We start from the raw sequence: 24,696 nt of genomic DNA on the forward strand, positions 1-24,696 counted from the left end.
AAAGGAAAAAAGTTCCAGCCGGGGTCCACCTGCCAAACCAGAACACACAAAGCGCTCCTGTTTGGGTCTGCGGCGGTCCGGCTGCCTCACCTGACACCGGACGATTCCGCCGAATGGGTCACCTCCCGGGTCCGGATGAGCGCGGCCGCCGCACAAAGGCCGGCTGTTCCCTGCGGCCCGCGGCCCCGCGCCTGCCGCCCGCACCGCCCTCTCAGCGCTGGCCCGCCTGCCCAGCCCCGCGAGGTCCAGGTGGAACCTCTTCAAAGAGAAGCCTCTGGACGCTGGCACCCGAGGAGGCCGGTTTAAGCACCGCAAAGCCGTCCCACCTGCCCTTCCCCGGAGTTGCAGAGCCCGACTTGCCCGTCTCCTGGCCCACCTTAGCCACAGGTGGGCCTTCTGGAGGATTCCCCAGGCTGATGCCCCCTCCCCCCGACTGTGAATAACAAGTGCCGTCTTCAAAAACCAAGCCTTCTGCAACTAACACAACATTGTTAATCACCTATACTCCAATATAAAATAAAAAAAGCTTTAAAAAAAAGGATGAGGTAATCTCTATATATTGACTAAGATTCCCAAGATGTATTAAGCTAAAAATAAATAAATATTGCAAATAAAAGAAGCAACACACACACGCCTCCGCAGGAGTCTTGGAAGAAACACTGGGAAAAATATTTCAATGGATCTTTTCCTCTTTCAAGCTGGAAAAAAATGTTAAGAAACCTGCAGCTTCTTTGCAGAAGGCCAGGACGCTCTGGTTTCTTAGATAAAGTCCCTTTTCAGGGTCATTTCGGGTTGGGGGAATCCCATTTAGATCAGATATAGGGGTTATTATGGTGTTATCTACACCATGTGGGAATTTGTTTACTCAGCCTTTTTTTTTAAATTGAATGAAAGTCTTTAAATTCTATAGTGCTTTACAATTTTCAAAAGTTTCACACACATGATTTCATATAATCACATAATAACCCGTTTTTAATCCCCTATCTCTATATTGCCCCTCCCCCTTCCCTCTCCCCACTGGTAACCACTAGTTTGTTCTCTATATCTGTGAGTCTGCTTCTTTTTTGTTTAATTCACTAGTTTGTTGTGTTTTTTAGATTCCATATATAAGCGATATCATACAGTGTTGTCACTCAGCCTCTTTTATTCTAACTAGTTGAGCTTGCTGCAAGGAAGGGATGAGATTCCTAATTCTGATGTAAGCAGCACTATAATACTATCTAGTAAATATAGATATATAGATATAACAAAGGAAAAACAGACACTGTCCCAATAGATCACACTTTCGATTTTCAGTTTTCTTTGCTTATTCCCATATAATTCTCCAATAGGTGTGAGCACAGTATGATTTTGTTTTGTTCTCCTGCTGAACTGTATGTGTAAGTTTCCTTTGTACTACTCAGTCTTAATAATTCTCTGTTTTAAATCTGCATAACTTTCCATCTCTCAAATAGATGTATAAAAATATACTTAAAACATTTCCTATTCTTGGGTGTGCTCTGGGGGAATAAGGGTTTCTATGACTGGGAGGAAGGGGTAATTTTGGGCACTGCTTCCCAAGGGCAGCTCTGGGTGGGACAAGGGGATGTAGAAGAGAGTGGAGATAAGGATGGAGGAAGTAGACAAACGTGTCCTGGTTTTGCAGTTAGCCATCTGCATTCCTCAGGTTTAGATCAGACTTTCTTAACCTGGGTTCATGATTGGGCTTGGAGATCCATAACACCCTGACATTGTACACAGAATGTTTGTACATATGCAAATATGTGCAATTTTGTGGACATAGATGCATAACTTTCATCAGAGTCCCAAATAACATAATGATTTTTTAAAGATTTTAAGAACCACTGGTTTTGAGAGAAAAGATTCAAAGGGCCAAGCTCCTTTGAATCGCTAAGCTTCTGCCATCCCCAAAGATGCATCTGAAGGAGAGCATTGGGGGATGACACATTGGTGTGTGCCTTGGGCACTGGACATCACAGGCAACTTGTAATAATAATACACCTCCATAATTATGACACATTTAAGAAACTGAAAAGTGCTATGACTGGAGCATGTGAATAAAATTAGATTGGCATTCAGAGGAGAAAAGATTCCTTCAGATTGAGGGGAAAAGAGAAACAAGGGAGGCAGTCTTGCTGGGAGAGATGAAGCCTCAAAGATACTTTTAGGGAAGCATGTGGGGTGTGGTTTGATGTGGTGAGATGTGGAGGGCAGATCAAGTAAATGGGGGAGTGTGGAATAAAGAGGGGAGGTAGGTCGGGGCCAGGGAGTTTAAGATGTATCACTTAAAAACAAAACCCCAATGAAGGACTTCCCTGGTGGTGCAGTGGTTGAGAATCCGCCTGCCAGTGCAGGGGACATGGGTTCGAGCCCTGGTCGGGGAAGATCCCACATGCCACGGAGCAGCGAAGTCCGTGCGCCACAACTACTGATCCTGAGCTCTACAGCCTGTGAGCCACAACTACTGAGCCCACGTGCCACAACTACTGAAGCCCGTGCCTAGATCCTGTGCTCCGCAATAAGAGAAGCCACCACAGTGAGAAGCCCACGCATCACAAAGACCCAATGCAGCCCAAAAAACAAAAAATACCGACGACATTGTAAATCAACTATATTTCCAAAAAATTATTAAAAAAAAAAAAAGAACGAAACTGCTACCTCTGTGGCTTCACCTGTAGCTTCATCACCTCCTGCGTGATTGTTGTTTACGTAGTCGTGTTCTCCTCCTGCATTTTAGAAGAGACATCTGTTTATATCCTGCGCACAGAGATTTTTAGAGAGAGGAATCATATCAGAGAACTGCTTAGACGGAGCTGGCTAAAAATGCTTTTGGCCACAGAAAGATTCCACTTAAATAATGGTCTCCTTCCCTTCCCTGCCTTAGACGGCTGTAGTTATAAATCAGGCTGAAAGGGAGAGGGGAGGGCACAGAGCCACGAGCAGTTCTTGGGTCTGGTTGGAGAGCAGAGGTCTTGGGCCTTGGGGTGGGGGCGGCTCATGCCTGTGGAAGACAGATCCCAGGGAAATTAGGGAATTTAAACGTCATCAAAGGCAGCGGGGTGCCATGGAATGGTTTCCAGCATATTCTGAAGAAAAGCACAGGTTAGCACATGAAAAAAAGGGTTCTTCACTGGGAGCCCTGTGAACAAATGGCACATCTTCCTAAAGAATTGCTATTTTTCCAAGCAGGTCATAGCACAGCTGTGAAACAGATTAATCGTGACGTCTGTCCCTCCCACCTCCTCTTCAGACCTCCTTCCTGACTGCCCCCTGGTTCTTACCAGTGCTCATCTCCAGCCCCAGCAGCATCTCCTGGATGAAGTTTTAGGACCTTGACCTCACCATCTGTTAAATGCCTACTGAAGTTACATATATTCCTCATCTCAGCCATTTGAAACTCACTTCCTGGGTTTTGTGAAATTCAAGTATCACTTTAATGGTTATTTACACAATATTTTTCTTTAAATAAATTAATTTGTTTTACATAGATACTTCTTTATTTTTTATCTTTATTGAGGTATAATTTGTATACAGTAAGATGCACCCATTTTAATTGTGCTGTTCAAGGAGTTTTGACAAATGTATACATACATGAAATCACAACCAAGATGTAGAATTGTCCCATCACCACATAAAGTTCCTTCATGGCCCTTTGCACAGTCCCCCATCCTTAACCCCCATTCTATGCAACTGCAGATCTGCTTCTATTATCATAGATTAGTTTTCTCTTTTCTAGAATTTCATGTAAAGGAAATCATACTTTTTGTACACTGCTGTATCTGGATTCTTTTTTTCATTATTGTTCTTGAGATTCATTCATGTTGTTGCATCTATTAGTAGTTTTCCCCTTTTATTCCCAAGTAACTTTCCAAAAATACATTCTTCAAGAAAACTTTACATCTCCAGTAAAATTAGAAAATCAATATCAATTTCCATAAGTAAAAGGAACCATAAATATGAATACTATGGAAACAAAGTAATGTTTTAAAATTCTAGTGAGATACTGTTGCAGCAAGAGGTACTTTCCTTTTGCTTAAAAAAGAAGCTTAGCAAATGGGAGGTATTAGTGACATATCATCAGACTAAGATTTTCCCTCCTTGATGTAATCATAAGGATTGAAAGAAAGTTGGAAAGAAATAACTTTTCTCATTAGAGGGGTCAGTGCTATTTAAGTCTGTGTACAGTGCTACCTAAAGTTTCTCATACCTCACCATGATCTGGTGATATATATCCCATGCTTTGGGTATCCTCTTTCTACCAGTTAGGAATGTGTTGAGCTGCATGTAACAGGAAAGCCAAATAACAGTGGCTTGAACCCATGCAGACTTATTGTCGTCAGATCACAAGAAGTGTGGAGCTAGGCAGTGTCAAGGGCTGGAGCAATGCCCCACCATGTCATCAATACTCCAAGATCTTTTCTCTTTATCTTATGCCATCCTTTGGGAGGGCCTCTGTACTCAAGGTTTCAGGATGGCTTTTCCCACTCCAGGTACCAGTCCCCATTCCAGGCAGGAGGAAGGGGTGAAGTGTGTCTTCTCTCTCTTCTCTTTCCCCCTTTTCTGTTGTTTCACGCTAGTTTTAGTGGGATTAGAGAAGGAATTCAGACAAATGCATGTGTTCAGGCTACCATGTTAAACAGAAGTTGAATGCTTATATGTTGGTAAGAGATGTCTGAGACCAGAATGACCTTCCATACAAATGAACTGAAGAATCTTTCAAATGTGGGAGAGATGAAAGTAATTTTGGACTGGTCAGGCTTCCAGGAAATCCCAACTAGCCTACTTTGGCAAGTGGTCCCAATCATGCCTGAGAGATTATAAAGACGAGGATAGAGACGGTATCTTCTCTCTATTCTTCATCCTCCAGAAGGCTCAGCCCTTCACTTCTCTCAGCCCCAGATCCCAAGGAAATTTCATAATTCTTATTCCAATTACTTAAAAGAACTTTCTGTTACTGACTAAGCTCAATGAAGATGAAGTCAGCAAATGTTATGCCTTACAAAGTGGCATTTCCTAAGCATCCATATTAATCATAATCTTCACACGTTTTCTTCCATCCTTGAAAATTTCAATTCATTTTAACATTTAATATTTTAAACTACAAATGATTTAAAGCAGGAAAATTAAGATTTGACAGGCAAAGATAATAACTAAGATTTATTGATCATTTTCTAATCATTTTCATTCATTTTCTTCTGATTAATGTGGAATTTCTTACCTGGATTTTGGTGAGGGTGCTTATATCTAATCATTGAGTGGGATTTGGCCCCAACAACAAAACCATTGGCAAAAGACCATTTTCAGCATTTTATGGCAACTTCTACATCACAGCAGCAGTCTTTCTTAAGGTGAAGGATATGGTCATATTAAACTTGGCCTAACTATTTAACTTATTATAACTATCAGGGATTATTAAGAAAAGAAGAAGTCTAGAATATAACAAGTATGAACATTAAATGTATTCGTGGACGAACTGGGAGATTGGGATTGACATGTATACACTAATATGTATAAAATGGATAACAAATAAGAACCTGCTGTCTAAAAAAATAAATAAAATAAAATTCAAAAATAAAAAAAAACAATATGTATTCGTGGACGAGAAGTTCTCTAGTCAAAGCTCTAGATGGAAAGTGAATCTTCTGTGTAGTACTGCCCTCTGCTGCTGCCCTGAGTCAGGAAGGCATTTTGCAGATCATAGACAGAAAGACGATTAAAAAAAAAAAAATCAAAGCTCATTTTGTTGACATTAATTTTTTTTTTTGGCTAAACATTTGGCACAAATATGTTCATTATTCTTTTTTTCTGTGATCCCTGGATGTCCTAAAATATTTGTGAAGGACAAGAGGCTTCCATCTGGTAATTTGTTTCTATTTCCCATCATGCAACTATATTCATTTTGAATATCAGTTTGTGTTAAGCTGTTTAAAATCTAGGGAAAATCATCAGGAAATGCATTGCTTTCTGTAGCACTATATTGTATGGCTCATATAACATTAAAACTTTTTGAAAATTATTAAAACAACTCATCCTAAGTTATTTAGAGTAGCTACTTAAGAGATTTATATAATGAAAGTGAAAGTGGTTCTCTTGGCTGGTCCGATGGTAGTGGGTTACCAGAACTTATTAACGTTAGTGTCACTAAAGTTGGTATACAACCCCCCACTGCTAAATTTGACTAGCTTTTTACCTTTTGAGTTTGTATCCAATTAAAAAAAATAACTTTGCAAAATATTCATTTTTAAGGAAAAACAATCTAAAAAGTGCACTTATAACAACTAGGAACAATACCGTTCTTTTTCTAAGTTTCATAACAAGTGCATTTTTTTTTTTTTTTTTTAACCGGAAATGGACTTTTGCAGGTTTGAGCCTTTCATTTGTACTTAACCTGAATGGCAGTTTCCTATGGCTTTTGGGTCGGAGCACACTTCTCGTGTAGTAGCCCTTGGAGATGGGGCAGGTGCAGTATTACTGCCAAGGGTTAAAGCTTCCCTGGCAGCATGTCCAGGGTGCCTTTTTGCTCAGAAGGGAGGAGTTTTCAAGGGACCCGGTACAATCAGATCTGACTGTCTCCTCTGAGGACCAAGGCTCTCCTTGCCGTCATGGTTATCTATTGTTTGAGCTGCAAACCCTTGTCAACGATGAAGCTCTGTAAGCATCTCTCAGTAGCTCAGGCCTACCCACTGTGTTCAGAGGAATTTAGGGATAAGAGCTAAGGTGCAGGGCAAAAAGGAGAAATCCACAATTCTTTCCTTGACCCTTTCTATTATATTTGCTTTAGTTCAAAATAGTAATGATCATTTTTTTTAAATAATAAAACCAGCATAATCTGTCCTTTCTAGAGAACGAGACTGGCCATCAGAGCAAAGCAAAGAAAATAACAAGGGTGGTATCATTCCCCAAAGCTCCTGATTATGGAGGAAATAGTACATATATCTTTTTCTTTTTTCTGCAGTGGGGAAGAAGGGCGATGGTTGGCGGTTGAGTCACTGAAACAGAAATAGCCTGAGTCTCCAGAAACACCCCTTTAGATGATCTCTAGTCCAAACCCCATCATGATTTCAACTGCTAGACAAAGTTACAGGAAACAAAGAATTAAAGCAAATACGGATAATTGAGGCAGCCTTCCCATTGCTCCCCCAACCCTTTGCCCCTTGTATCCGACTAGTGTTTTCTCAGTTGCCTGGATCATGGCCTCTGCTCCTGGGTGTGTGGGTGTGTGTGTCGGATGAGCGTCCCAGAGACCAGTGCAGCAAGAGCGGTGTGCATGCCTCCGGGACCTGGGGTGAAGTGTGACCGTAGCAGCCACAGTGCTTCTCCTCTGCATGGTCCATTGAGGACTAATAATTGTGTTGAACTGGACATCAAACGTCTTGCTCTCCAGGGGCAGAATGGAAATTGATCCCTTGGAGAGACTATGCCTGTAGGGCCCACCTCTCTGATTCCCCTGCCCCATCTCTAAGCCCCTACCCACTGCCTTTGGCAAAAAACACCCTACCTTCCCCTCCAGGCAGAGTCCCCCATGCTGCCTTCATGCAGCTACTATTGCCTCGTATTCTCATTTTCCATCCCCTTTTCTGGCTCCCCAACTAGAGAGGGAGAGTGTCCTGAGTTCTTTCATCCGTGCCTTCCTTCTGCCTAGCACACAAACCCCCTCTTCACAGGTACACAATGAGTGTTTTGGGAATGACTGAAAAATTGAGTGAATAAGCATTTATTTAAAATTACTGACTGTAATATACAAAATTTTCCAGGTCTTGGTCTAGAAGTCAGTTTATTCCTAATGGGTGGGTGAAGTAAGTGGAAGGGCCCCTCTGGGAGCTGGAGCAGGTGGTAGAAGGTGTTGGCGAATAATGAGATTTAGGGGCTGGCAAGGAAAGCACAGAACGGAAACTGACGCTGCCGAAGACAACGCACTGGGGAGGCCTGGCGCTCTCTCCCCAGGCTTTGGGGCTGTAGCGATCAGAGGTGTGTTCACAAAGCCCTCCTCCTGACCCCACGCTAATCAGCAGCAGTGCAGAAGCACCTTCACCGGTTCTTCCCACCTTCTGGAAGTGGGGGGCAGGCCCCAACAAGTTTCCTATCAGCCCAGAGCCTCAGTTGGGGGCCATTTCCAGAAAGACGCCCCTGTTCACGCTGTGAGCTGCACCTTTCCACAGAGGGGTTCATTCAACAGCCCTGTGTCCACCGCTCTCACATTTACTCATTATATGCATTGCACTTTATCTCCAGAATAAAAGCCACTCAGAAAGTTTGTGTGTGCTTTAATTTTCAGCTCTGCTGTTCCATGGAGGCTCTGCAGGACACTCCTCAGTTAAGCTCTCAACAGCCTTCTTTCAGAATCAGTTCTTTTCCCTTTCCTTCTTTGCTTCTGTCTCTACAGAACGGAATCATTTGCTTCCCAGCGCACCAAGGAGTTAACAACAGAGGTTGCACTGGAAAGAGATAAAGGTGGCTCCAGAAAGCTGGATTCTTCTGTCCTGGCCCCAGGGGACAGAGGACACCTCCCCAGGAGCTGGGAGCAGGCCCAATCATGGTCACCACTAAAAAAGATCCCGAGACAGTAGCCTGAAGAACATTTGATTGGCTCTGTGTAGCCGCGACCAGCCCCTAGCCCCGCCCCACAGCAGACCAATCCTGTTTCATCCATTCATCCATCCCAGGATTTCATCCAATCCTGTTTCATCCATTCCCTCCTCGGATTATTTTGAAGCAAATCCCAGACATCATATTTTCTTCAACTGCAAATATTTCAACATAAAATTACAAAGGAAAATGACTCTTTTGAAAACATAACCACAATACTATCACTTACCTAAAAACTTAACAATAATTCCTTAATGTCATCAAATATGCAGCCTTGGTATTTTCCTGATTGTCTCATAATTTTGTCCAGCTTGTATTTTGAATTTGGATCCAAATAAGATCCAGACACCTTAATGGGTTAGCATGTCTCTTAATTCTCTGTAAAAATTTTTCTTAATTAAGGTATAATTCACATAAGATTCAACTTCCTAAAGTACACAATTGAGTCCTTTTTAGCATATTCACAAGGTTATGCAACCATCACTGCTATCAAATACCAGAACATTTTCTTCACCCCATATCCATGAACAAACACTCCCATTTTTCCCCTCCCACCTCGGTCCCTGGCAACCACTCATCTACTTCTGTCTCTTAATTCTCTTTTAATCTGTAGGTTTCTCCTCTTTCCGTCTTATGCAATTTACTTGTTGAGGAAACTGGGTCATTCGACTTCAGAGTTTGCACAGGTTGGATTTCCCAGACTGCCTCCCTGGGGTGTAGTTTACAGAGTTCCTTTGTTCTGTATCTCCTGTAAATGGATAGTGAGGTCTGGAGTCTTGATCAGATTCAAGTCGGATTGGGGAGGCATTCCTGGTGTTGTGAACGTCTGTAAAGAAGCACATGATGTAGGATTCTCTCTTTTCGAGGCGTTAACAGCTGTTGGTAACTGTTGCCCAGATCCATTGATTCATCCGAGGTCGCACAACAGTGCGGTTTTAACTCAATCTTCCCTTCTCTTCTGTGAGTTGGCATGACTCTATGAAGAGAAACTTTCCTTCAGCAACTATGATTTACTCTGAGGTGCAGCGTATTGCGTAAAAGCAGGATAAATGAGTCTTTTCCTCTATCTACAGTTTTGAAAATAATGAGTTTGTTTGCAAGCATTCTCCAAAGCTGATCAGTGAGAGTTGGTTGGTTGGGTTGTTTTGTTTTTTGTAGCATAATTATAAACTATGCGTTTAAAAATCTACTATAAATGTGGGAAAGGTAGAATGGGTCCAGATTCTGGAGGACCTTAAAATCTGGCAGAAGGGCATAAATTATGGCATTCAGAGAGCATTGTTAATTTCTGATTGAGGTGTTATTTTGCGAAATGGTGTTGAAGGAGTAATATTAGAAACGGCAACAGAGGAGAGGATGTGGAGAAAACCGAACCCTCCTACACTGTGGGTGGGAATGTAAGTTGGTGCAGCCACTATGGAAAACAGTACGGAAGTTCCTCAGAAAACTAAAAATAGAATTACCATATGATCCAGTAAACCCACTCCTGGGCATATAGCCAGACAAAACTCTAATTCAAAAAGATACATGCACCCCTGTGTTCATAGCAGCACTATTCACAATAGCAAAGTCATGGAAACAACCTAAAAGTCCATCGACAGATGAATGGATAAAGAAGATGTGATACATATAGACAATGGAATACTACTCGGCCATAAAAAAGAACAACCTAATGCCATTTGCAGCAACATGGATGCAACTAGAAATTATCATACTAAGTGAAGTAAGTGAGAAAGAGGACAAATTCCATATGATATCACTTATATGTGGAATCTAAAATATGACACAAATAAACCTATCTATGAAATAGAAACAGACTCACAGGCATAGAGAACAGACTTGTGGCTGCCAAGGGGGAGGGGGTCAGGGGAGGGATGGAGTGGGAGGTCGGGGTTAGCAGATGTAAGCTTTTATATGTAGGATGGATAAACAACAAGGTCCTACTGTACAGCACAGTGAACTATACTCAATACCTATGATAAACCATAATGGAAAAGAGTATGAAAAAGAATATATATATATATATATATATATATATATATATATATATATATATGTATAACTGAATCACTTTGCTGTACAGCAGAAGGTAACACAACATGGTAAGTCAACTCTACTTCAATTAAAAAAAAAGATATTGAGAAGGCAGCAGATGTCAGGACAGACTCAGGGTGAGGGCAGGGGATAAATAAACAAGAGTCACAAAGATCAGAAAGGATCTGTGGCTACAATTTGATGAGAGAGAATCAGCTGAACATGATTAGAAATGAGGAATAAAGGACACACATTTTGAAGAACAATTCAGACACTGCAAGTGATTGACAGGGTGTGGGAAACATGAACTCTCAAGGTTCAAACCAGGGGCAGAGAGAATGGTCATTCCTTGACTAAAAACAGGGAAGCTGGATGAGGGAGACAGTTCTGAAGAGAGAAGATCAGGATGATGGGGTGGGGGCCGGGAAGGTGGTTTGAGGTTAGAGTGAGACCTCTGTGTGGGAGTATCCAGGCATCGCAGGCGGGCATGGCTGAAGCCGGGAGTATGAAGAGAAGGATGTGAAGAGATTTGTCAGGGGAGAGACAGATACTCAAAGGGCTGGAGGAGGGAATAGGAGAGGATGGAGGGGGAGTTAAGGCAGGCAGCCCAGAGCCAGGGAGGATGAGGAGGGAGTCCCGGCTAAAGGTGCCACACAATTGGGTTGGGTTACGGAGAGTAAGAATTGAGACAGCCATTGGATTTGTCAAGACAAGGAACTGGAGACCCTGGAGAGAGGAGGGGGGTTTGGAGAAAGTTAAGGAAGGAATCTGTCCTGGATTTTATCTAGTGACGGACAGTCAGTGCACACTTCCATCCCTCTTCTATCTCACTCCAGTACCACCAAGGCTGGACACCAGGAAAGCGCACTTCACAGCCTCCTATGCCAGCAGTGGTCCAGGTGTAGTTTGGTTTCTGCCTGAGATGGACTGGAATGGGATCTGGAAATCATACAGGAGGTAGAAGCTCTTTGCCTCCTGCAATGGGGGAAACGCCAAGTTGGAAGGCTGTGCTTTGAGCAGCCACGCCCTGACCTCTAGGTAGCTTGGCATTCCTGGCTTTCTGGATCACGGCTATGGCCGTGAACCTGAAGGCAGCAGTGGTCCCACTCCCTTCCTGTGCTGTCCAGACCTTCCCAGCTCCCTCGGCTAAAGTCCTTCTGCTTGAAATTCCTAGCGTGGCCTGTCTCCAAGTGTCAGAGGTAAGGCGGTGAGTGGAGGGATTTAGGAATCAGCCTGTGGAGTTGGGAGGACCCAAGGCGATCGTCATTTTACAAGGTGGGGAAGACCATGCGTGTCTGCCGGTGGCAGGGGTGGGGGGAGGTTGAGGACGCACACAGGTGGGGGGTAAGTGGGGGGACCCGTGGAGTCAGGGACCACCTCGCTACAAATGCAAGGGAAATACACTTGAAACATACCTCCCACCAAGAAATAAGAGATTTGTGGGAGTTTTCTGATTACAAAAACGATACACATACATTATAGAAAAAAAAATAAACTGGAAAGGTGTTTGTTTTAAGTAAAAACAAACAAAAGAATCATGCACAATCAAACTCAAAGTCTTTGGCATCTTTCATCCTGGTTTCTTTTCTTGGCACGTTACTCCTGGTTGGGGCTGAGTGAAAGCACTGGTGAGGCTACTGTGTTGGCAGAAAAGCTCAGGTTTTCCTCTTGACTTCACCACAGCCCAGGGCTCTTTTTCATCCTCACAGGTTCAGGAACATTTTTGTCAGTCCCCGGAGAGGAAAGCAATAACGGTGCTCCCTGAGCCGGGCATGTGAGCCAGAATGCCAAGAGTTCCATCAACCATGGGAACTCCAGAGGTCACTCGGACCAGAACGCCATTAACTATCACAGCAACACCAAAATGATACACTCGTGGTGAGTGCACTAGTCTCCTAGGGCTGCCATCAAAGTGCCACACACGGGGTGCACTAAAACAACAGAAATTTACTGTCTCAAAAGTTCTGGAGACTGGAAGTCCAGAAGACGTGAGCAGGGCTGGGCTCCCGATAAGTCCCATAGAGGAGGGTCCTTCCTCGCCTCTTCCTGGCTTCTGGTACTGGTTGGTCAGCTGACCTTGGCCTTCCCTGCCTGCAGCTGCCCCGCTCCAGTCTCTGCCTGTCATTGCATGGTGGCCGCCCCATGTGTGTCTGGTCTTCATAGGGTGTTGTCCCCACTTCTTATCAGGACACCAGTCATATTGGATTAAGGGCCAACCCAACTCCAGTTCGATCGCATCTTAACTTGACTAATTACATCTTCAATGACCCTGTTTGCAAATAAGGTCACATTCACAGGTACTGGGGTTAGGACTTCAACATATTATTTGTGGGGGGGACACATTTCAACCCATAACGGGGAGCCAGGAGCCCCAAGCAAGTAAAGTGGCTGAATGACAAATACAGAGGTCTGGTGGCCAGGCGTCCTCTGCTGGTCAGCCCTTGGAGATTCACTGCCCACTCTGGGCTCCTCTGTTAGGCTCTGATCCAATCACAGTCTTTCCCCAAACAAGGAAGAGGACAGAGGCACAAGATTCCACTCAGCTCATTATAACCACAGCCTGGTTCTGCTGCCCTAAGTGGACACTCGAATTTTTCCATCATACTATAAGATAGTTCCTTAGTTTATGCTAATTGATGGGTTAATTTCTAACTGGGTGATTTTCTCTGACTTCCCTCCTTCCAAGAGTTTAGAAGACACCTCACTGTTACCCCTAGGTACCACTGACATCCATAACTCTAGAATACAGTTGACAGACGGAAGATCAGTGTCAATGTCACATGCATGGCGAACGGCTGGCTTTTTCAAGGAAACCAGCTTTGCAGCCAGGACCCTGCAGACAGCGAGCTTTATCGTCTTTGTTCCGGTTGAAACTCTGAGTAAATCCCTTATTCAAAATGCCTTGGTTTCTTAACTGCAAGAGGATGACTTGTGTGATACGCACTCACAAGTCATTTTATACCGAAAGTGGTCAACTTTGAGTGGGCCTGTTTTTTTGTTTGTTTCTTTGTTTTAAATAAAGAGATGAACTTTTTAGAACAGTTTGAGATTTACAGACTTATTGTGAAGATAGTACAGAGAGTTTCCAGATACCCCGCACCCAGGGTCCCCTATTATTAACATCTTACATTGGTAGGGTACAGGTGTCACAATTAGTGAACCAATATTGATACATTCTTATTGACTAAAGCTCCTACATTACTCAGTTTTCCCCTAACACCCTTCTTCTGGTCCAGGGTTCCATCCAGGACACCCCATTACATGCAGTCGTCATGTCTCCTTAGGCTTCCCTTGGCTGTAACAGTTTCTCAGTGCCCCTGTTTTTGATGACCTCAACAGATTTGAGGATTGCTGAGCAGGTGTTTTGTAGAATGTCCCTTCATTGGGATTTGTCTGATGTTTTTCTCATAATTAGATCAGGGTTACGAGTTTTTGGAGAAAGACCTCAGAAGTGATGTGCCATCATTACATTGTATCACCGTCACATACTATCACTATGACTTATCACTGTTGATTTAACCTTGATCACCTGATGGAGGTCGGGTTTGTCAGGCTTCTCCATGGGAAAGTTACTCTGTCTTCCTCTCCCTTTCCATACTGTCCTCTCTGGTGGAAAATCGAGTGGGCACGTTTCTGAATGCTGTTTATATTTTAATCCTTGCATCGCTCTGGCGGCCTGACTTCCCTTGGTGATAACAACCCACGTCTGCACACACACAGCACCTCCCACCCACACCCTCTCTGTTTGATGCCGCAGACACCTCTTCCATGCTCTTTCTCCTTTCCTGTGCACAGCTTGCTCTTGCGTCTTGCCAGTAAGTCTGTATTGCACTTTCAATGAATATCCTCATGACGCAAGGTCATAGCAAGTTTCCACGACCTGGGGTCATGAGGCTGTGAGTTGCTGAGGAAGGTTTGTTTGGTTTGTTTAGTGCTATCAGCTGTGACATATGTAGCAGCTAATTAGCACATCAATTGTCTGTAGCGTAATTATCACCTCAGTTAAATCATCAGAGCCTGCTAGCAAGTATCATTAAGTTTAAATTGGATCCCTGGGCAATGTTCTAATTACAATATTTGAATTTTTTAAATGAACTTGTAGAAAGATTAGTTTCATGCTGTACTTAGTGATTTCCTCCTATTGGACAGGAATATGTACAATGTACCCTTGAAGTAAATGATCATTCTTTCCTTGTAGCACTAAGGTGGGCTTATGAGTATGATTAATTAAAGTAATTACATCTTGCTTCTTACTAGAATATATTAGATTCTAATTATTATGTAGTACAGTACATATAATATCTAACATATAATAATATATTCATAAATATATTTAAATATTTATACATTTATAGGTAAGTATAATATATTATATAGAATATATTTTGTTATATTATATGTTTCATATTATATCTTATATTCTATATAATCTATTATAACATTCTATATTCTATATTATATTATACATTCTTATTGGAAAATATATATACATGCATATACATATATACAATATCGCCTTGGTTGAAAATCTGAAAGTTGAGGAATGGCAAGATGTCATTTCAGAGCAAGGTTAGATTACACTATGCAAAGGAGCAAAGGTACATAGGATATGAAAGAAATCAGACTACAGGGAAGTCATATTTTAGTTAAAATACAAAATGTAACCCTTGGTATTGGCCCTATGCTTTTTAGGTTCTTGCTGTGCAGGCGTGACAAACAGGGAGAGCCCGTTGAGAATGCGAGCCTTTCCAGGATGACCTTCCCCATGGCCACAGTGTATGGCTGGGCGGGCTGTGCACTACACAACTCCAGGGGGTGCCATTCATACAGAGACTGTAGTATAGACTACACTGAGATGCTCCAGGAGTTATACTATGAGGCTCTGGATCTCCCATACATTGTGCATGAAACAGGGAGCTTTTCTGAACACTTTCCTCATTCTCTCTTCCTTTTTTCGATTCATGGTACTCATGGGTTATTAAATTTTAATGATTTACCCATCTGGTATGGAATCTATTTGGATCATCCACACCTGAGGAGGGCAGTCTGACCATTTACCATCATTTGATTCTTTTGCACTACATCTTTGTTTTCAATCAGTCAACAAATAGGTATCAGCATTTCAGTCTATGCCTCCCCGTGGGCTATCCTTCTCTTATTTTGAAGAGCAGACGTGGAAAATCTTTTATCTCCTGCAATCTACTGACCCACAAAGCATATCAAGGTCTGCCAAAATAAAGAACCACTTAAATTCACACTGGAAACTTCTACATAGGTGTTCACAGCAGTATTAGTATAACAGTAAAACCCAAATGTCCATCAACTGCTGAATACAGAAACAAAATGCGATATGTCCACACAGTGGAATATCATTCTGCCATAGAAAGGAATGGATTGCCGATGCCTGATACAGCATGGCAGAACCCTGAAAACAGTGAAAGAAGCCAGACACAAAAGCCTACATATTGTATGATTACATTTATATGAATGTTCAGAATAGGCAAATCTATAGAGACAGTAGATTCATGGTTTGCCAGGGAGTAGGGGGAAGGGGATGAGGAGTGACCACTAGTAAATATGGGGGTTTTGGGGGGAGGGTGAATAATGATGTGTTCTAAAATTAGATAGTGGTGATGTTGCATAACTCCATGAATACACTACAATGGCCCGAATGTACACGTTAAAAGGATGAATTTTATGGTGTGCGAATATGTCAACAAAGCTATAATGAAGACTTTTAAATCATATTGGAATCACATAACTTTAGAGATGCATTTTAGAGGGCTCTAGACCAATTCCTCCTTTTACATTTGAGGAAAATAAGGTTCTAAAGCAGTTGATTGATTGCCAACAGTCACAATATGTTGATTGCTGCCTTGTGATTAAATTGTTATGGAGAAGGTGTTTTTGTGAGGGTCCCAATTACATATAAGTGGCTACCGGTGTATCCAGGAGATGGTCCTCACAGCAAACTACATCTCACAATTTAAAGTGCAGTTTTAATATACTCTCGAAGTTCTGCCATATTTATCGCAGTTACATACCCCCATCTCCCAGGAAGTTAGGATATTAAGTTGTTAGAATGTAAAACCCATTAACTGGCTCCCTTCCGATATTCCCTCCAGTAACTACACCGGCTCAATGGTTAGAGATAAATGTAAGACCTTCAGCTCATGCACTTTAAAAAGAATAAACCGTCAGAAACACAGAACTGTATTAAATTAATCAATACCATAAACATGTTAAAGGATACTTTAATCCCATTTCTAGGCCAGTAAAGACAAAGTTACAGAAAAAGGAGAGACCGAAGAAGGGAAATGAGACAAGAAGGACCACCAGGCGCAGTGGTTAAGAATCGCCTGCCAGTACAGGGAACATGGGTTCGAGCCCTGGTCTGGGAAGATCCCACATGCGGGATCAACTAAGCCCGTGCACCACAACTACGGAGCCTGTGCTCTAGAGTCCACGAGCCACAACTACTGACGCCTGTGCTCCAAAGCCCGTGCTCCGCAAACAAGAGAAGCCACCGCAAGGAAGAGCAGCCCCTGCTCGCCGCAACTAGAGAAAGCCCGCGCGCAGCAACCAACGCAGCCAAAAATAAATAAATTCATTAAAAAAAAAAAAAGACCACCAAAGATGGAGATAAAGAAAAGGGTCTCCTGCCTTTCAAAACCTCCTCCCCCTTCTGTTGAAGGAGCAACAGCTTCGAAACCCCTGCTGTGGCCCACCCCTCCCCCCATGACACGGGAGGTCTGGCCCAAGGTCATCTGGACCAATCCTCCTCCGCAGACCCTGGGGCCGTGACCTGCACCTTTGGCGATTTCTCTACTGTTCCTGCTGGGAGCATCGGAAGCTGAGCTGGAATGCCAGGGGAATCACTGAGGCAATTAACCCTGGAAATTGGGATTTATGGAGAGAACTCTCTTCCAGCTAAAATGGCACTGATTTTGTTAACCTTGGAGCAATCTTCTCCAAGGCCTCCCCAGTTCTAAAATTCCTCTCATCTAGAATCTTAAGAGCGGAAGGCAAGAGCAAACCACCACTTCATTGAGGAAAACTTGCTACAGGTTAGATAAGATTACAAGGCTCCCTGAGGACCTGAGGACCTTATCTCCACAAGGGCATAACATTTGTTTTTGGCTTTGTTTTTTTTAACTTTTTATTTCATATTGGAGTATAGTTGATTAACAATGTTGTGATAGTTTCAGGTGTACAGCAAAGTGATTCAGTTATATGTATACATGTATCTATTAAGGGCCTAACATTTGAGTCCAATAATCAAGGAGTCTATACTGGACACCTGCTGCGGGCCAGGCGGGGAAACTCATTGTTTACACTGATTTCAAAATATCTGAATAAATGAAAGGCTGGCATAGGGTGGGGTGTAGGGAAGAGAAGATGTTCCTGTTAGGATTGTGAGGTGGTTTTGTGGATGCCCCAGGTTATCAGTTACGCCTCCCCCACCCCTGCCCTTGTCCCTAACAGAGACCTCACTCAGCTCTCCACGTCTCCCTCACTGGGGCCCACTCACCTGGGGAAAGCAGCCCCCTCCCAGCTTTAGGGTTGATTTTATTTAGACCACTCCAATATGGTAATTCCAACTCCCTTACCAGGAACTGGTTCAGGGTCTCAGACCATCAGTGCATGGCCTTGACCTGGGTCTGGTGTTGATTGTGAGCTGGGCCCATGATCCCATCCTACTGACAAGAAAGATTTCTGCCCCATGGCCAGGGGAGGCACCTCCCTCCTGCCGGATGGGAACAAGTAAGCCTGTTGTCCCAGTAGCCAAAGAGGGAAGGCTGCCTGAGGACAAGGCCGACACATGAAGCAGAACTAAGAAAATTCCAGAGAAACTGAGCAAGGGCCCTGCCCAGACCATACCTGGAAACTATTATAGTCTCTAGACATCCTGTCACACGCATTTCTTTACTTCTTTGTTTTTTGTTTTTTTTAAAATTGTGGTAAGATATACATAGGTTAACTATTTTTAAGTGTACAGTTGAGTAGTGTTACCTATATTCACATTGTTGTGCAACCAATCGTGCAAAACTAAAACTCCATACCCATTAAACAACAACCCCTCATTCCCCTCTCCCCCAGGCCCCTGGCAACCACCATTCTACTTTGTCTCTATGATTTTGACGACTCTAGGGACCTCATATAAGTGGAATCATATAGTATCATCCTTTTGTGACTGGCTTATTTCACTCAGCAGACTGTCCTCAAGGTTCATGCATATTGTAACGTGTCAGAATTTCCTTCCTTTCTATGGCTGATCATTATTCCACTGTATATATATACCACATTTTGTTTATCCATTCATCCATCAAAGGATACTTGAGGGGTTTCTATCCTCTGGCTATTGTGAATAATGCAGCTATGAACAGGGTGTACAAATATCTATTCAAGTATTCCTCTACTTTTAAACATTTAATATTAGTTTGACTCTGATGGGCACGATTTGCTCCAGAGCTCAGTACTTGCTTGCTGGCTGTTGGGTCTGTATTGTAGTTCAAGTTCTGCCTCTAGCCAATCCTGTTCTCTCCCTTTCCTTTCACAAGTATTGATTCCTAATAAATATCTCACACCCCAGCTTCTTTGGAAATGCCCCAGATGAACATTTCCCTGCCTCTGTCCACCTCCCCCAACCTTACGCCGGCACTATGTTTGTGGGCATTGCGCTCACGGGGCTTTCGTCAATTCTCCACCTGAAGCTTCCAGGGACTGTCTCCTATGACTTTCTCAGAGTCTCTGAGAGAGGCAGGTGTTGGCACAACCAAGGCCAGCCCACAGCTTGTTTTGGCTGAATCAGCTCCTGTAGACCAGGGGTCCCCAATCCCCGGTCCACCTGGTCCGAGGCCTGTTAGGAACCGGACCATACAGCAGGAGGTGAGTAGTGGGAGAGCGAGCTCCGCCACTCCCCATTGCTCCCCATCACTTGCATTACTATCTGAACCACCCCCTCCCCCATCCATGGAAAAACTGTCTTCCATGAAACCGGTCCCTGGTGCCAAAAAGGTTGGGGACCGCTGCTGTAGACTTCCCATGTGAGAGCCAAAGCTTTTGACTCTACTTCCAACAGATGACATTAGAGGTCAAGAGGTCATTCCATCCATCCTTCTAGTCCACTTATGGCTGCCATGGTCCTTGTTTTAAGTGTTTTTTTTTTAAGCTTTTATTTATTTATTTTGGCCACACCACAGGCCAGGTGCGAGCTTAGGTGAGATGCAGGGAAAGCAATGTTTAGAGGGAAATTTATAGCATTGAATGTATATATTAGAAAAGAAGAAAGATCTAAAATCAATCAACTAAGCTTCCACCTTAGGAAACTAAAAAAAGAAGAGTAAATTAAATCCAAAGTAAGCAAAAGAAAAGAAATAATAAATATTAAAGCAGAAATCACTGAAATTGAAAATAGGAAATCAATAGAGAATATCAGCAAAACCAAAAGCTGGTTCTTTGAAAAGATAAATAAAATCAATAAGCCTTTAGCAAGGCTAACTAAGAAAAAAAGAGAGGAGATGTAAATTACTTATATCAAAAATGAAACAGGGGACATCATTACAGAGCCTACGGACATTAAAAGGAGTATTGTAAACAACTCTATGTCCACAGTTTGATAACCTACATGAAATGGACCAATTCCTTCAAAGACACAATCTGCCAAAACTCATACAAGAAACAGACAATCTGAATAGGCCTATATCTTTTAAATAAATTGAATCAATAATTAGTAACCTTTTGAAACAGAAAGCACCAGGCCCAAATGGGTTCACTGGTGAATTCTACCAAACATTTAAAGAAGAAATTACACCAATTCTCTATAATCTCTTCCAGAAGATAGAAGTAAAGAGAATACTTTGTAAGTCATTCTATGAGACCAGCATTGCCCTAATACCAAAACCAAAGATATCACAAGAAGAGAAAACTACAAACCAACATCTCTTATGAACACAGATACAAAATACTTCAACAAAATATTAGCAGATTGAATCCAACAATGTATAAAAATAATTAATCACCATGACCAAGTGGGATTTATTCTATGTATGAGAGGCTGGTTCAACATTTGAAAATCAGTTAACGTAATCTTAGGCTAAAGAAGAAAAGTCACATGATTATATCAATAGATGCAGAAAAAGCATTTAACAAAATCCATCATCCATTCATGATAAAAACTTTCAGCAATCTAGAAATAGAGGGGGATTTCATCAACTTGATAAAGAACAGCTACAAGAAACGTACAGTTAACATCATACTTAATGGTGAGAAACTTGAAGCTTTCCTGCTAAGATCAGGAACAAAACAAGGATGTTTCCTCTCACTAGTCCTTTTTTTTTTTTTTTTAATTTATTTATTTTCATTATTTTTGGTTGTGTTGGGTCTTTGTTGCTGTGCCTGCTGTGCCCGGGCTTTCTCTAGTTGCAGCCAGTGGGGGCTTCTCACTGCGGTGCCTCCTCTTGTTGTGGAGCACGGGCGCACGAGCTCAGTAGCTGTGGCTCGGGGGCTCTAAAGCACAGGCTCAGTAGTTGTGGCGCACGGCCTTAGTTGCTCCGCGGCACGTGGGATTTTCCCGGACCAGGGCTCGAACCCATGTCCCCTGCATTGGCAGGCGGATTCTTAACCACTGGACCACTAGGGAAGCCCTCACTAGTCCTTTTTAATATTATAGTGGGAGTCCTAATACAATAAGACAAGAAAAGAAATAAAACATACAGATTGGGAAAAAAGAAATAAAATTGCCTTTGTTCACAGATTACATGATCATCTATGTAGAAAATCTGAAAGAATCAACAAAAAAACTCCTGGAACAAATAAGCGATTTTAGAAAGGTTGCAGGATACCAAGTTAATATACAGAAGTCAATCACTTTCCTATTTATCAGCAATGAATAAGTGGAATTTGAAATTAAAAACATAATACCATTTACATTAGCGCCCCCCAAAATGAAATACTTAGTTATAAATATAACAAAGTATGTACAATATCTATATGAAGAAAACTATAAAACTCTGATGAAAGAAATCAAAGAACTAAATAAATGGAAAGATATTTTATGTTCATGGATAGGAAGACCCAGTATTGCCAAGATGTCAGTTCTTTACAACTTGATATACAGATTTAACACAATCCCATGAAAATTGCAGCCAGTTATTTTGTGGATATCAACAAACTAACTCTAAAGTTTATTTAGAGAGGCAGAAGACCCAGAATAGCCAACGTAATATTAAAGGAGGAGAACAAAGTCAGAACTGACACTACCTGACTTCAAGACTTACTATAAAGCTGTAGTAATCAAGATAGTGTGCTAGTGGCAAAAGAATGAACAAATAGATCAATGGAACAGAATAGAGAGCCCAGAAATAGACCCACATAAATATAGTCAACAGATTTTTGAATAAGGAGCAAAGGCAATACAACAGAGAAAAACAGCCTTTTTAACAAACGGTACTGGGACAGCTGGACATCCATCCATATGCGAAAAAATAAATCTAGACACAGTTTATGCCCTTCCCAAAAATTAGCTCAAAATGGATCCTAGATGGACCTAGAGATGATCATACTAAGTGAAGTAAGACAAAGACAAATATCATATGATATCACTTACATGTGGAGCCTAAAAAAACTGATACAAATGAACTATTTACAAAACAGAAACAGACTCACAGACATAAAAAACAAACTTATGGTTACCAAAGGGGAAAGAGGGGTGAGGGATAAATCAGGAGTTTGGGATTAGCAGATACATACTACTATATATAAAAAAGACAAACAACAAGGTCCTACTGTATAGCACAGGGAACTACATTCAGTACCTTGTAATATATAATAATGGAAAAGAATCTAATATATATTTGAATCACTTTGCTGTATACCAGAAACTAACACAACATTGTAAATCAACTACACTTCAGTTTTTTAAAGAAAGGATCATAGAGCTAAATGTAAAATGCAAAACTATAAAACTCCTAGAAGATAACACAGGAAAATAATCTAGGTGACCTTAAGGATGGTGATGACTTTTTAGACACAACATCAAAGGCATGATCCATGAAACAAATCATTGATAAGCTGGACTTCATTAAAATTAAAAACTTCTGCTCTGGGGAAGACACTATCAAGAGAATGAGGAGACCAGCCATAGGCTAGGAGAAAATATTTGCAAAAGACATTCATCTGATAAAGGACTGCTATCCAAAGTCCAACTCTTAAAGTGCAACAATAAGAAAGCAAACAATTCAATTTTTAAATGGGCAAAAGACCCAGACACCTCACCAAAGAAGATATACACATGGCAAATAAGCATATATGAAAAGATGTTCAACATCATATGTCATTAGAGAATTGCAAATTAAAACAGCAAGACACTACTACACACCTGTTAGAATGGTCCAAATCCAAAACACTGACAACACCAAATGCTGGTGAGGATGTGAAGCAACGGGAACTCTCATTCACTGCTGGTGGGAATGCAAAATGGTACATCAACTTTGGAAGAGTTTGGCAATTTCTTACAAAAATAAACGTACTCTAATTATGTGACCCAACATCATGTTCCTTGGTATTTACCCAAAGGAGCTGAAAACTTATGTCCACACAAAAACCTGCACACAGATGTTTATAGCAGCTTTATTCATAATTGCCAAAACTTGGAAAATGTCCCTCTGTAGGTAAATGGATAAACTGTGGCATATTCAAACAATGAAATATTAGTCAGCACTAAAAAGAAATAAGCTATCAAGCCATGAAAAGCCATGGAAGAAACTTAAAGGCATATTACTAAGTGAGAGAAGCCAATGTGAAAGTCTATATGCTGTATAATTCCAACTATACGTCATTCTGGAAAGGCAAGACTATGGAGACAGTAAAAGGATCACTGGTTGCCAGGAGTTAGGCGGGAGGGAGGGATGAATACTGGAGCACAGAGGATTTTTAGCGCAGTGAAATGACTCTGTATATTATAATGATTGATACATGTCATTAAACATTTATCCCAACCCATAGAACATACAACACCAAGAGTGAACCCTAATGCAAACTATGGACCATGAGCGATAATGATGTGTAAATTTGTGGGTTGTAACAAATGTACCACTCTGGTTCAGGATGTTGATAGTGCTGGGAGGCTGTACCTATGTGGTCGCAGCCAGTCCATGGGAAATCTCTGTGTATACTGCTCAATGTTGCTGTGAACTTAAAGCTGCCCTAAAAATAAAGTCTATTTTAAAAAGGGGGAAAAAACCCCAAAACACCACAGAACAGTGATTCTTCAGAAAAAAATACATTACTTGAGTTACTTCATTGTATGTCACCACTTGGAATTTTCATTTATTTAAAGTTTAATTGAAAATTAAATTAATTTAAATAAATTTTAAAGTTTAATTTCAAATAAATTGATTTAAATTGGTTTTAAATTTGAATTTGTTTAATATAAAATTTTAAACACACTATTTAAAACAGGGACACAGCAGGAACTGCACCGTATACTATTTGTATTTGGTAAGTGCAAATCTTAATTCATACATGAACTTATCTTACTGAATTTGGCGAAATCTTTAAAATGGACATTTCTTCCTTTTTTCAAATTGTTAATTGCTTGTTTTACAACTAAAGGACGAATAGAGGAAACTGTGATTATAACTGATTATTACATGAGTATTACTGAAAATAATTTTGACGCACAGAGAGAAGTGTTCACAATGACCCGCTCCGGGGGGTCCAGTAGTTGGTCCCTGATACTGAACCTGACAGTGACTTGCCCCAAAGCTGCCCTGCGCGCCCAGCTCTCACTGTTCGCTTCTGTACGACAAGACCCCCTCCCGCCCTCCTCAAAGCTACGGGGAAAAGGACTTGCACTTTGAAAAGACCGTGCAGCCAGTGGTGCGGGGCTGGAGGTCCAGGACCCTGGGGCCGCGCTGCGGGAGAAAAGCCAGGCAAGTTCCCAGCCCCGGTCTTCTGCCCGCAGTTACCACGCGCCTTATTTCTCCCAGGCATCATTTTTTAAAACTCACTGCTAATTAAACACATTTTTTGTTTTAGCCGCCGGGGACGAAATTCACTGTTTCCCTTTCTGTG

The 24,696-nt window shown here is 41.8% G+C and overlaps 1 long non-coding RNA gene across 1 annotated transcript in view; it reads left to right on the forward strand.

The window, feature by feature from the left end:
* The window catches only part of LOC309632028, a 39,552-nt gene continuing 14,856 nt past the window's right edge, over positions 1 to 24,696 (forward strand). The window contains exon 1 of the long non-coding RNA XR_014246702.1: positions 1 to 24,696. This exon is cut by the window's right edge and continues 8,154 nt beyond it. This is a non-coding gene — a long non-coding RNA (uncharacterized lncRNA).

This window comes from Balaenoptera borealis (assembly GCF_965194805.1).
Source record: "Balaenoptera borealis genome assembly, chromosome: 7".
NCBI classification, from domain to species: domain Eukaryota; kingdom Metazoa; phylum Chordata; class Mammalia; order Artiodactyla; family Balaenopteridae; genus Balaenoptera; species Balaenoptera borealis.